This window comes from Crocuta crocuta, unplaced genomic scaffold (genome assembly GCF_008692635.1).
Source record: "Crocuta crocuta isolate KB4526 unplaced genomic scaffold, BGI_CrCroc_1.0 scaffold125, whole genome shotgun sequence".
Taxonomy (NCBI): Eukaryota; Metazoa; Chordata; class Mammalia; order Carnivora; family Hyaenidae; genus Crocuta; species Crocuta crocuta.
The window spans coordinates 3,246,975-3,259,563 of NW_027531143.1; the positions used below are offsets into that span (position 1 = coordinate 3,246,975).

Sequence of the window (12,589 nt, forward strand, 5' to 3'; positions counted from 1 at the left end):
TAGTACCACCCCCAGCCAAAAATATAAATAATAAATAAATAAATAAATTAATTAATTAATTAAATAAATAAATAAATAAAAGAGTCTAGCTGCTACTGGCAAGCTATAAAACACAATGAAGAAACATTTTCCACCACACTTATCTGCACGCAAGACAATAACACTAACCCATCTGCAGTATGCTATGTCATATTGCAATGTCTAGTTATTCTGGATTTGGAGAGGGCTTGCTCCCTCAGCAGATGCATCTGCAACCTGCCCCCCAACACATTCTCCTGAGGTAGAAGAAGTGCAAGAGAACACAACATTCTCTTTCATATAAAGCTATATATTGAAAAAGAAATAACACATTGAAAATTCTCGTTTCTAAGGAGATGTTCATAGAATAAAGGGCCACAAGAATCACGAGGTATTTTTACATAACCATAAAAAACAATATGTAATCGATTATAATATATTGATTACATCTGACAACTGTGGCCACTTTAACAGTTTTCAATGTATTCCCACTTCTCTTATTCAATTTCCTCTCAACCTAGAGAGCAGAGCTGAGCATTTTACAAACAAAGAAAGGAAAGCTTCAATAGGTTAAATTATGCTTCTGATGCTGAAGTAGGAGCACACATGTATGCGGAAGGATTCCAGTGGGAATACAAAGTCATAGGAGGGAAATGGAAAGATGAAGCATGTTCCTGCAGCTTAAATTCTTCACCAAAACAAATAGAAATATACATAGAATCTTTAGTCCAAAGTGTGTGTGTGTGTGTGTGTGTGTGTGTTTCCTATATCATGATATATAATCCATTATGCAATAAAAGAACAAACTATATATATATATGTATATGTGTATATACATATGTGTATATATATGTATATGTGTATATACATATGTGTATATATATGTATATGTGTATATACATATGTGTATATATATATATATATGGAGAGAGAGACAGAGAGATAGAGACAGAGAGACAGAGACAGAGACAGAGAGCCCTTTCCTTTACTCATGCTGCCTCTGCTCTCAGTGTCTCCCATAAAGCAGTCATTCCTTCATCTTGTGAGTCAAATCGCATCTCTGTTCAAATCATCAGATGTGTTCTTATCTCAGAATCAAATCCAAAGTTCTTCACATGGTCTAAAGATGTATAAGATCAAAGTCCCTAATAATGTTGTGACCTCAGTTCCTGTCACTGGCTGTCATCACTCCTGTCCAGCCACGCTAGCTCTGGCCTCCTCCCTGTTGCTCCAATATAGCAAGAATCCTCAGCCTTAGCACCTTTATAATGACCGTTCTTTCTGCCCAGAATTTTCTCCCTTCGCATATCCACTTGGGTTTCTCCCTCACTTTGTCCCAAATGCTTTCCTGAGTACCCTGCCTAAATACTAGATAAACAAAAACAACTCTCCTGCTCTTTCCCTACTATGTATGTATTTATATTACCCATAAGGATCCGGGGCGCCTGGGTGGCTCAGTCAGTTAAGCGTCTGGCTTTAGCTCAGGTCATGATCTCACAGTTCGTGGGTTCAAGCCCCGCATCAGGCTCTGTGCTGACAACTAGCTCACAGCCTGGAGCCTGTTTCAGATTCTGTGTCTCCCTCTCTCTCTGACCCTCCCCTGCTCATGCTGTCTTTAAAAAAAAAATTTAAAAAAAAAAAAAAAAAAAAGAGATGCCTTGTGGGATGTTGGTGNCGCGCCCCCCCCCTGCCCCCAGTTTTTTAAAAAAAAAAAAAAAAAAAGGATCTGAAATGACGTATAATGTATCTGGTTAGTATCAACCACCACTTAGAATATAAGCTCTATGCGGGGAAGGCCTTGATCTGTTTTTATCCCCAACACCTATTATGCTTGGAATAAAGAAGGCATTCAATGAGTATTTTTTTAATTGAGATGTAATTGACATAAAACTCTATATTAGTTTCAGGTGTACACCATAATAATTCAATATTTGTGCATATTGTGATATAATAAATCTAGTTAACATCTGTTACCATACAAAGTTTCAAGTTGTTTTCTTTTTTTTTTTTTTAAATAGTNATATATATATATTATGTATATATATATATAAATTTTTGGCTGGATGAATAAATGGTAAACAAAGTAATAACAATCGTTATATCTATTATTCTAGTCACAACACCACTTATTGGTAGGTATATTTAGTCTCATTTTATAGGCAGACAGATTGAGGGTCAGAAAATTCTAAGTGTCATGACCAACAATCTATAGTTAATATACTATAGAGCTCATTTTTTACTCAGATTTGATTCCAACATCCCTGCCATCTGTTTTCAGGTTGGTTTATTAAACCCTGATGTTTCTGAGACCCAATAGTTGTCTCTATTTAAAACCTATGATGAGATAGGGGGCCTGGGTGGCTCAGTCAGTTGAACATCCAACTCTTGATTTTGGCTCAGGTCATGATCCCAGGGTTGTGGTATCAAGCCCTACACTGGGGTTCCAGTGTCAGGCTTTATGCTGAGTGGAAAGCCTGCTTAAATTTTTTTCTTTTTGCCACTCTCCTCTCTCTCTCTCTCAAATAAATTTTTAAAAATTTAAAAACTTATGATGAGATAACTAATCATTTTATCACTTTCTTTTCTTTCTTTCTTTTTTTTTAGTGAATGTTCAGTTTTCAAAGCTCTCTACTCAGTGTTGTAAGATATGCAGAGTTGAACAAAACACATTCCCTTCCTTGAGTGCTTATATATGAAATACAAATGGAAAATAAAATGTTAGATACAGTATTTACATTTTGTGATACATTTCAGAACAATTTAACTCGAATCAGGATATCTTAACATCCTCGAATACAATGTAAAAGTCAAAAGAAAACTTGGAGGCTTTTCAAAGCTGAAATATCTTATGTATAATCAGTGTATGACAGCTTTTATATTTGGAGACCTGAATTCTGCCACTTAGAGCCTACTAACTTATACTTTGCACATATTTGAAACAAGCCTTCCTCCATTCTTTCCTTCCTTCCTTCTTTCATTCCTTCCTTCATTCCTTCCTTCCCTCCTTCCTTCCTTCCATTTTTATAGTTTTAAGTATATTAGAAAGAAAAAAGTGAAAAACAGGCAGCTAAATTAAGTGCTTATATACAAGTGACATGAGAGAACTGATCACCTGATAGTAAGATAATTGAGGGGGGAAAAAACCTGACAAACTAGCATAAATACCCTAAAACTCAAATGCCATGAATCATTGCTGGGGCAATATGCATACCTACCTCCCCTTGCAGACAGGGAGTCAACAGGTAAAATAACATGTGTTACCAAAGCATTGGAATTGAAATGAGAAATCTCAATATTTGATAAATTTTTCTACAAGACTGCCTTTTATCTTATAAATATGGTAAGTGAAATGTCATAGTTCTGTGGGCACATGTGACTGTATACATTCTACTAACAAATGAAACCTTTTGATGAAAATATCTCAAACATATCAAGTATCTTGTTATATAGAAATGAAATGTATAGCACCACACTATAATTCTTTAATGGATTATTTCATTGCTTTTATTTTCATGTTTACTGTTTATTTTAAAGGTAGCCCTTCAAAAGAATGGCCCAGTTGAGGTAATTAATGTTGAATTGCAGTGGAAATCCAATTGAATTACTTGTGACATTCACATTAATACTAAATGAGTTCACTGTGATTAATGCTGTTAAATAGATACCAGAGGAATTAATATTGATTAGGCAATTATTTTAAAGTGTTACTGTTTATTGCAATTTATGCCGACTTCTTTTTTTTAGTAAACCTTTCTTTATTGGCAGCTGTGTAATCACACAGGAAGCCTGAATTGGGAGCACAAAGTTGTGTTTTGTTTTGTTTTCTTGCATTTAAGATGGTAAAATGTGAAGCCTCCTTTTACACTACTCTCATGGTAGCAGCTCCATGAGAAAAGGCCGAAATGGCTTTCAGCCATTTTGTGCTTCTGCTTAAAAGCCTCCCCAGATACAGTGTTCCTATACCTCCTTTGTGGTTGTTAAGTTGTCCCTGTCCTTAAAACCTGTGTCAAGTCCTATCACCTACATGATACCTTCTGTAACTGCTCAGTGAATTATCACATCTGCACAGTATTTTACAGGAGCCAGAGCACTTATGTATCATTTGATATTTAAGACATGATAACCTAATAGCCACTCACATTTTCATATTTACTTATAAAATATATAACACAGAAATATTTTCACTAATGAGAATATTTATATAGCATGAGTATATTTATACCCCAATTATTATTAAACCAGTCTACAGTTACAGTACATAGGTATGTTTTTGTCAGTCCATTGAGATAGAGGAAAATAATGATGATTATTTCTATGCTTATCACACACCTGAGTGGGACTTTTCACAAGAATGCAGAATGATACACAATGTAAGCCTCCACTCCTGAGATCTGGAAAACTGAGAAGCTAGGGGCCTATCTTTGAACTTCAATATGTTTTGTGTGAATGTATGTTAAATAATGTTCTCAGGTAGTTACGGAAGCATTTTTCTGATCTTTTGGCAAATGATAAAAGCACATAAATTACTGAGAACGCAACTGTAAAAAATGGAACATTTTCATTCGGAAACTGTTGGTTATTACATGATAGCAGAAATTCCTCTTTTTTAGCAATACTTGTGAGTGAATTATCTTTCGCAGATGATACCAGGGAAATGTTGCCTCAATAGCAGAAGGAGAACATTTAGGAAGAGAGCTACCTTCTATACCATATATTATATTTGAGAGAAAGAGAGAGAAAGAGAGACAGAGAGAGGAGACAGAGGCAGAAAAGAGACAGAGAGACAGTAAGAGATTTATTATTTACTTTAAGGAATTAATTCTTGTTATTATGGGGACTGATAAGTCCCAAATTTGTAGGTACGACAGGCTGGTCAGCAGGAGTTAATGCTTTGTCTTCAGCCAGAATTTCTTCTCCTCCAGGGAATCTCCTTATTTATTCTTAAGACCTCCAACTGATTGAATGAGGCCCACCCACATTATCAAGGATAATCTCCTTTACTTGGAGTCAACTGACTATATATCCTAAGGGAATCTGCATTAAACCTTTACAGCAAAATGTAGGTTGGTGTTTTATGAATTACTGAGTACTATAGCCTAGCCAAGTTCATACATGTAACTAACCAGTAGAAAAAGTTTTCCTTCCTTCCTTTCTTCCTTCCTTCTTCCTTCCTTCCTTCCTTCCTTTCTCTTTCTTTCTTTCTTTCTTTCTTTCTTTCTTTCTTTCTTTCTTTCTTTCTTTCTTTTTCTTTCTTTCTTTCTTTCTTTCTTTCTTTCTTTCTTTCTTCTTTCTCTTTTTTCCCCATTTTCCTTAATATAATTAATGATTATTTTTTATTTTTTTCTATTTTTTTAAATTTTTCTAAATCTTGATGCTGGCATCTTTGCTTTTGTCATCTGGAATAATTTTTATTAGCATCAATATAGTTATCCATCTTTCTTAAAACCCTCTTTTCTTCCTATGTTCAGGAATGATGTTTCTTGATATTTCTTCTGTAAGGAGTCATATCAATCATTACAATCATTATAAAGAAAAAACAAAATACTCTTTTAACTTTTTTATATCTTTAAACATCCTGAGAAGTAGTGATGATAATGAAGAATAGACATAATGATAAAATGGTTCACTGAGTAGTTTGTATAGGAAACAAAAAATATTCTGATATTATGTACATGAAAATAGTTTTTAAAATTGTTTAATGCTTATTTACTTTTGAGAGAGAAACAGAGTGCAAGCAGGTAAGGAGCAGAGAGAGGGGAAGGCACAGAATTCAAAGCAGGCTCCAGGTTCCCAGCTTTCAGCACAGCGCTCCACGTGGAGCTTGAACTCATGAACCGTGAGCTCATGACCTAAGCCGAAGTTGGACGCTTAACCCACTGAGCCACCCAGGTGCCCCAATACTTTTTGATGCCTAAGATAATTAATACCAACAATCAACTGCTTCTCTTTAAATCATATTTTGGCCTTCAGATACTTTCTAATAAAAGCTTGTGAGCAAAGCACTTGCTTATTAAAATATATTCTCAGGTTATGCTTCATATACGGATTGATTTGCATTTTTTATTGATTCTCTTTTTCTCCAGGCTTTAATAGATTTGCTGAAATTAAGTATGTTTCCCAACTTCAGGGAGTTGCTCTAACATTTTGATATGCTCTTATCGTTCTCAAAGGAAAAAATCCAATCACTCACACAAATGCTCTCTGTTTATGTCCATGTAAAATTCCTCAATTTAACTTCAAGAAATGCTTAATGTGTTTCCATAGGTACCATGGTTTATTACATTTTTCTAGCCAGGAGTATATTTAAACGGAGAATAGTTTGTCTTGTTGTCACAACAGAAAGCTGTTATTTCCCTTGTCTTTGCATGATCGTGATGCAGTGAAGAAAAAGATTAGGAAAAAAAGAGAACTATAAGTGGCAAAACCCAAAAGGGAATGCCTCCTGGCCTTACACAATAATAGAAATACCCACAGGGAAGGGCCATTCAAAGATCACTCTCAATTTCCAGCTAATCAAAATAAGCAGCAATGGAAAGTGGAAACATTTGTAATCCATCTCTAGGATTTGGATTATGCAGTAACTCGTGGTTACAAAACATATAGAATCAATAACAGTCTCATCCACAAGAGAGAAATATTTACAATCTTTTAAGAAAGAATAAACTGAAGAACACTGAAGCAAGTCTGCTCCCTTTGAAAGTAGGATTCTTATCTCCAAAGCATAACTGCTTTGCTACAAATCTTATAATATCTTCCACGGCATATGTGCAATAACTGATCTTAAGAGATACATAGTATTATGTGGCTGAGTATCTCTGGGAAAAATCCAGCTCTTAAAGTTAAAACGTAGTTTGAGGCTTATCAGGTGATATTTATGGCATATCTTGTTAGAGGAGAATTATCGTTGCTTCCATTAGTGATTAGTGCACCAGAAGCTAAACCTTTTATGCCTTAAAGAATTCATTCTGTTACCATTAGCTTATTATTATATCATTCTTTTCTTTTAGTATTATCAGTACACTGACTGCTTTCATTTCATCAAGTTAATGCACTAGCTGCTATTGCTAAATTTCCCTCCATTATTGCTTAGATTAGAATTTTTTCTAAAACAGCTTGGTAAGTGAGTGGAAGAGAAAGTTTCTCTTCATTTGCCTACTATTCTTTTCTTAAAAATAAATGGAGGGGAATGTTCACCTTGTGTTTATTTCCCTGTCTAAGTAGGCAAAGCCATGCTTCACCAATAACACATAAATTATATGATGCATATGATGTTGCCAACACTGCCATTATCACCTTTACCAAATCCCTTTTTTTTGGGGGGGGGGGGACTANATGTAAAATGTTGTTTCTGCCATTGTGTTCAGTTCTGCAAGATTTCTCTCCCATATATGGTAAGATTATATTCTTTAGACAAAACTGACTTTCTGTCTCACTTAGAAATACTCTGTTCTGAACTATTTGATTTTATTATTAATGATTTTTAGCCTTTAAAAATTGTATCATTAGAGTTAAATAGCCAGACTGTGCCCTGGGTGATGAGTACCATCATCCTGAAAACAACCATTGCATGAAATCTGTGATGTTGTGAACTCAGCTTGCATGGGGATAGTATTGGTAATATTTCCAGTCCATTGTTTTTTTTTTGGGTAGATGTAAAAAATGGATTTTGTACACTTAGTTGTGTTTCTTATATAGTTTATGTAATGATATTTGAAAATATAATCGTTTTTCTCAAAGTTTACAGTTGTTCACAAGGATTACACCCATTATTATTTTTCAGGTAGAATCCATTCTCAAGAGCTTAGTTTATGAGGCCTATCATTGCACGGCCCCTGCCTGTACATTATCTCTGATCTTCTCTCATCAGCATCCCTTACTCTGCTGCTGTCCAGCCACGTGGAGCCACTTGCAGTTCCAGAAAGCCCACGTCTCACTGCTTTCTGGTTTTTCTACATATCATTCTTTCTGCTGTGAAAGTAGTTAAATGAGGAAGCCCATAAATGCCTCAAGGTTAAGGTACCAAAAGCTAGGGACAACCAGTCACAAACAGCCAACCAACCTTGCTCCAATAAGGCAAGTTGCCTAAGCTATAGCCAATCAAGTAATTTCCTTGCTTGACTTCCATGTCTTCCCTCTCAAAGTCTTGCCCCTAGCTCCTGTCAGTGGAGCTCTGCTAATCACTTCTGGGTCTGGTACTGACTGATTCAAATCGATTTTTGCTCCAACAAACTCTTAAGAATTGTAATATGTGGGGCACCTGGCTGGCTCAGCCGGTTAAGCGTCCAACTCTTGGTTTCAGCTCAGGTCATGATCTCTGGGTTTGTAAGTTCAGGCTCGCATCGGCTCTGCGCTGGAAGCACAGAGCCTGCTTGGGATTCTCTCTCTCCCCCTCTCTCTGCCCCTCTCCTGTTCACACAGTCTCTCTCAAAAATAAATAAATAAACTTAAAAGCCTTTTTTAAAAAATGTAATACACAACAGTCTTTTAAGCCTACCTATGACATTTTTTCCCCTTTTCCTTTGGCTGGTTAATTCCTTTTAATTCTTAGGTATAGGCATAAAAATAACTACCACAGAAGAATGTTCTTTTTCCTTCCAAGACTGAATTAATTGCATCACCTTGGTTTTCTCAGGGACTTTGTCTTCAGTTCCTTTATGGCACTTATCAAATGAAATCGAACCTGCCTGTTGTTGAGTGTCCTTGCTGTTCACTACTGCATACTTAGCACCTAGCATGTGCCCTAGCATTGTAGGTAGGAAATCATTATGGTTGGGTGAATGAATGAGTGAATGAATGAATGTTTTTGCTTTGTAATGAAATATATGCTATACACACGAGCAGACAGTGGCTCCTTCTGCTCTATAACAACAAAAAAATGTCGTATTCTCACTTCTATCCCACCCCTTTATTTTGATGCATTATCTCAAAATATTTTGGAGTCATGACTATGGGAGGTATCACTTTAGACTATGCTGACAACTGATTTAAAAATACACTTGATGAAATGTGTTCAGAAACACATAGCAATATTTTTGGAAAGGTTTAACTTCTCATCTTTTATTCAATTAATGAAGCAAATATATCCATGAGTACCCCTGCTGTTAAGTGGTTAGCTTTCTCCTTTAGCTTTAATTAAGTGTCTTCAGTTAAAAGAGACTTTTTTTTTTATTTGTTTTTAATCACAAACAAGTGAAAAATATCCAGATTCCCTTGAGGTATTTTCCCAAGTTTTTCAACTATAGTTAAATAGAACAGTTGAACTATAAACTGTTGTGGAAGCATTCTCTCACTTTCACAGATCTGACTTCTTGGGATACTTGCTGGAATATTTGGTCATGATTGATCTACAACTACCTACCTGTAAAAACTAGAGCATTTTCCTTCAAAACATTTATTGCATAAAATGAAACTGCTACTTACTTTGAATTTAGCTAAAATACCATGGGCAGAAGTGACTCTGTGGAAGAGGCACTTTGAGCTCCATGGAAAGCCATGTACAGAGAGTTTGATAAACTCTTTCTGAAAGTAACTTGCTTGTATTGCTCAGTTTCATGTTTTGTTTTCTTTATAAACATGGGGATTCTATAGGCCTTTCTTTCAAGAAAAAAATCAAAAATCAAAATGCTGTGTCATTGCCCTAGTGTTTACAAGCTTGAAACTTTGTGATCCTTTCATGGATGAGAAACAATTCTTGGTTAATGAATAATGTTAAGCATTAAAATGAAAAAACATACTCTATTTACTCTGCATTCTAATGCTACAGAGGTAGAATGAAGAGCTTGAACATTGGATTTTAAGACCACTAACAATGTGTGTGACGTGTAAATAATGAATTAATTTCCAGGTTTTTTTTTTTAAGGAAATACAGTTTTAAATGAAATCATAATCAAGTTTTAATTATACATTTCACTTGGATGTACCCAATACATATTCAAATCATATAAAATTATACAACAAAATGTTTAAGACAAATTTGGCTATAACTTTAGATGAAAATAAATGAAAACTACCCAGATGTGGCTTCTAAATAGTCCATGTGTTCTCTGTTCTAGCAGTGCCAATGTCGTTTAGGAATTTATAATAGCATATTCCTTAAATGCAATACTTCATGTTGTAAATCACTAATCTAAAATTCATTATTCTACACTCAGATGCATTTTTGGATCATTTATAATGATCTCTTCTAAGAAGCTGTTGTATGTGTTGATAATCTGTGCACCTCAGATCCCATTTTTATAATGCTCTCTTCCTGTCTAATTACCTTGAAGTATGGATTTCTGTTTGCTTCCTAGATTTCCTAAGTCATCTCTTCTCATTTTGGGATCCAATTCTGTGGTTGGATCATCTGCAACCTTTCAGAATATTTGGCTCTATGCACCACCCATGTCCATGAACTTCTCCCTTGATCAATGACACTACTCTTTCCTGAGTTTCTCATTCTGCCTTACTGACCAGATTCCCAGAGGTTTTATTCTAGCCTTTTCTTTACCCTGCCTCTCTTCTCATAGCTTCAATTTCTTTCAACAATAAGACATATCTTCAATTGATGCCACTTTCTCAATTTTTTTTCTTATGAGTTTTACAAATGAATTGCAAATGCTTGCTTATAATCTCCATGTAAAACCAGCATGTTCTCATTATGTCTCTCTTCCCTTTTTGTACCAAAAATCTATCTTCTTCACCAGGACAATTACAAAACTATCTTCCTAGCCACTCAGGTTAGAAGCTTCCAAGTTATTTCTTTCTATCCTCACTTTCACGATCAACCTTAAGTTTGGTCAAGTAGTCTTTGATGGTTATCGTCGTTTTCATTCCCACTCACTCTTACATATTTTCATCTTTTGTCTATTGAACTATAGGAGGCAGGAGCCTCCTAAACATTCTACAGGCTACACAGGTATTCACTCCTCAGAGTATCCTCCATTCTGTCACCAGCTATCTTTCCAAAATGCCAATTTGGTCATATCATCCAACTGCTCCCCAGAAAATATCCCCTGATGCCTTACACCCATCCCCTCCCCCTCCCCAAATATCCACACTGCATAACAAGGGCTGATGAAACCTGGCTCCAATCTTCTCATTTCATATTTATCTTCCTATTTCTTTATTCATATCAAACTTCCCAAATACCTTATATATTTTTTAACTTTATTTATTTATTTTGAGAAAGCAAGAGTAGGGGTGGAGTAGAGAGAGAAGGAGAGTGAGAATTCCAAGCAGGCTTTGCAGTGTCAGCTCAGAGCCCCATGTAGGGCTCAGTCTCAGAAACTGTGAGATCATGACCTGAGCTAAAACCGAGAACTGGTCACTTAACTGAGCCACCCAGGGGTACCCCAATTTCTCTGTATTTTCTCTTCTTTTCATTGCATTTCCTGAATCTGGAATTTAGTTACCTTTTTCATTGCTTAGCAACACTTCTTACCTAATATCTCAAACAAACTCCTATGGGTCTGTTCTCAAGAAGCTTTCCTCAAACCCTATTATATCTTCTCCAGTCAATTTCTGAAGTCAAAATTAATTTTTCTTTTCTCTGGATGGACAAAGGAAGTTGCTTAAGTCCCTTTGTTTAGCATTTACTTCATCTTGAGTTACACTAGGGTTAACTGCTTATATGTCTGTCACCACAACTAGATATTAACACTATTCATGTGTAAACTTCACAAAATCTAGTTGATGAATACATGAACCAATAATCATAAAATACTTAAGTTAGAATTAATGATACTTTCCCTCTTTGCTTCTTATTCCTTTTTTTTACAACATCGTTATACTATTCAGTATTACATTATCAGGAAGTTCCGATGGGAACTTGACATTTATAAAACACACTTTGGAATACTTTAGCCTTTTCTGACTATAATAAAACCATTTGGGAAGCACTTGAGTGACTCAGTTGGTTGAGTGTCCAACTCTTGATTTTGGCTCAGGTCATGATCCCGGGGTCATGGGATCGAGCCTCACATCAGGGTCAGTGCTAAGCATGGAGCCTGCTTAAGATTCTCTCTCTCTCTCTCTCTCTCTCTCTCTCTCTTTCTCTCTCTCTCTCTTCCTCTGCCCCTTTTCCTACGTCATGTTCTTTCTCTCTCTCTCTCCCTTGAAAACAAAACAAAAACCATTTGGTTATTTTACAAGAGGCCTCTAGAGAGGTGACATTTTCAAGAGCTCTTGATGGGATGGAGAACCATGTAACTCAAAAGTCAATTGAATGAAAGGTTTGTGGATTCTGCTGACTTACTCGATTTGGACTAGACCACCATTTAGTTGAACAAGTTCATGAAACCTTGTCAGGTCACAGAAGCAGGGCCTGAAAAGTATTAGACAGGTTGTTCAGGTCCCAACCCCATTCCTGGATTTAGAAAAGAACTGAAGTCTCCAAAGAGCTTTAGAACGCTGAACACACACTGACTCACAGACTGTGCCACTAAGACCTGGTGAAGCAACAAAGCTGAGGATTCCTGCCATTGTGACACCAATCTGAGAGCAGTAACAGTAACCTCAGAGCCCATGCTGATACTTATGAGTCATGTGGGTGTCACAGACTTCGACCTCTTCCCTGTCTATACTCCATTTG

The 12,589-nt window shown here is 36.0% G+C and overlaps 1 long non-coding RNA gene across 1 annotated transcript in view; it reads right to left on the reverse strand.

Moving 5' to 3' along the window:
• Positions 1-12,387, reverse strand: part of LOC144237449 (uncharacterized) — a 27,367-nt gene extending 14,980 nt beyond the window's left edge. Inside the window, exon 1 of the long non-coding RNA XR_013336858.1 lies at positions 12,254-12,387. This is a non-coding gene — a long non-coding RNA (uncharacterized LOC144237449). The remainder of the gene's footprint in view (positions 1-12,253) is intronic.
• Between the last annotated feature and the right edge of the window lie 202 nt (positions 12,388-12,589).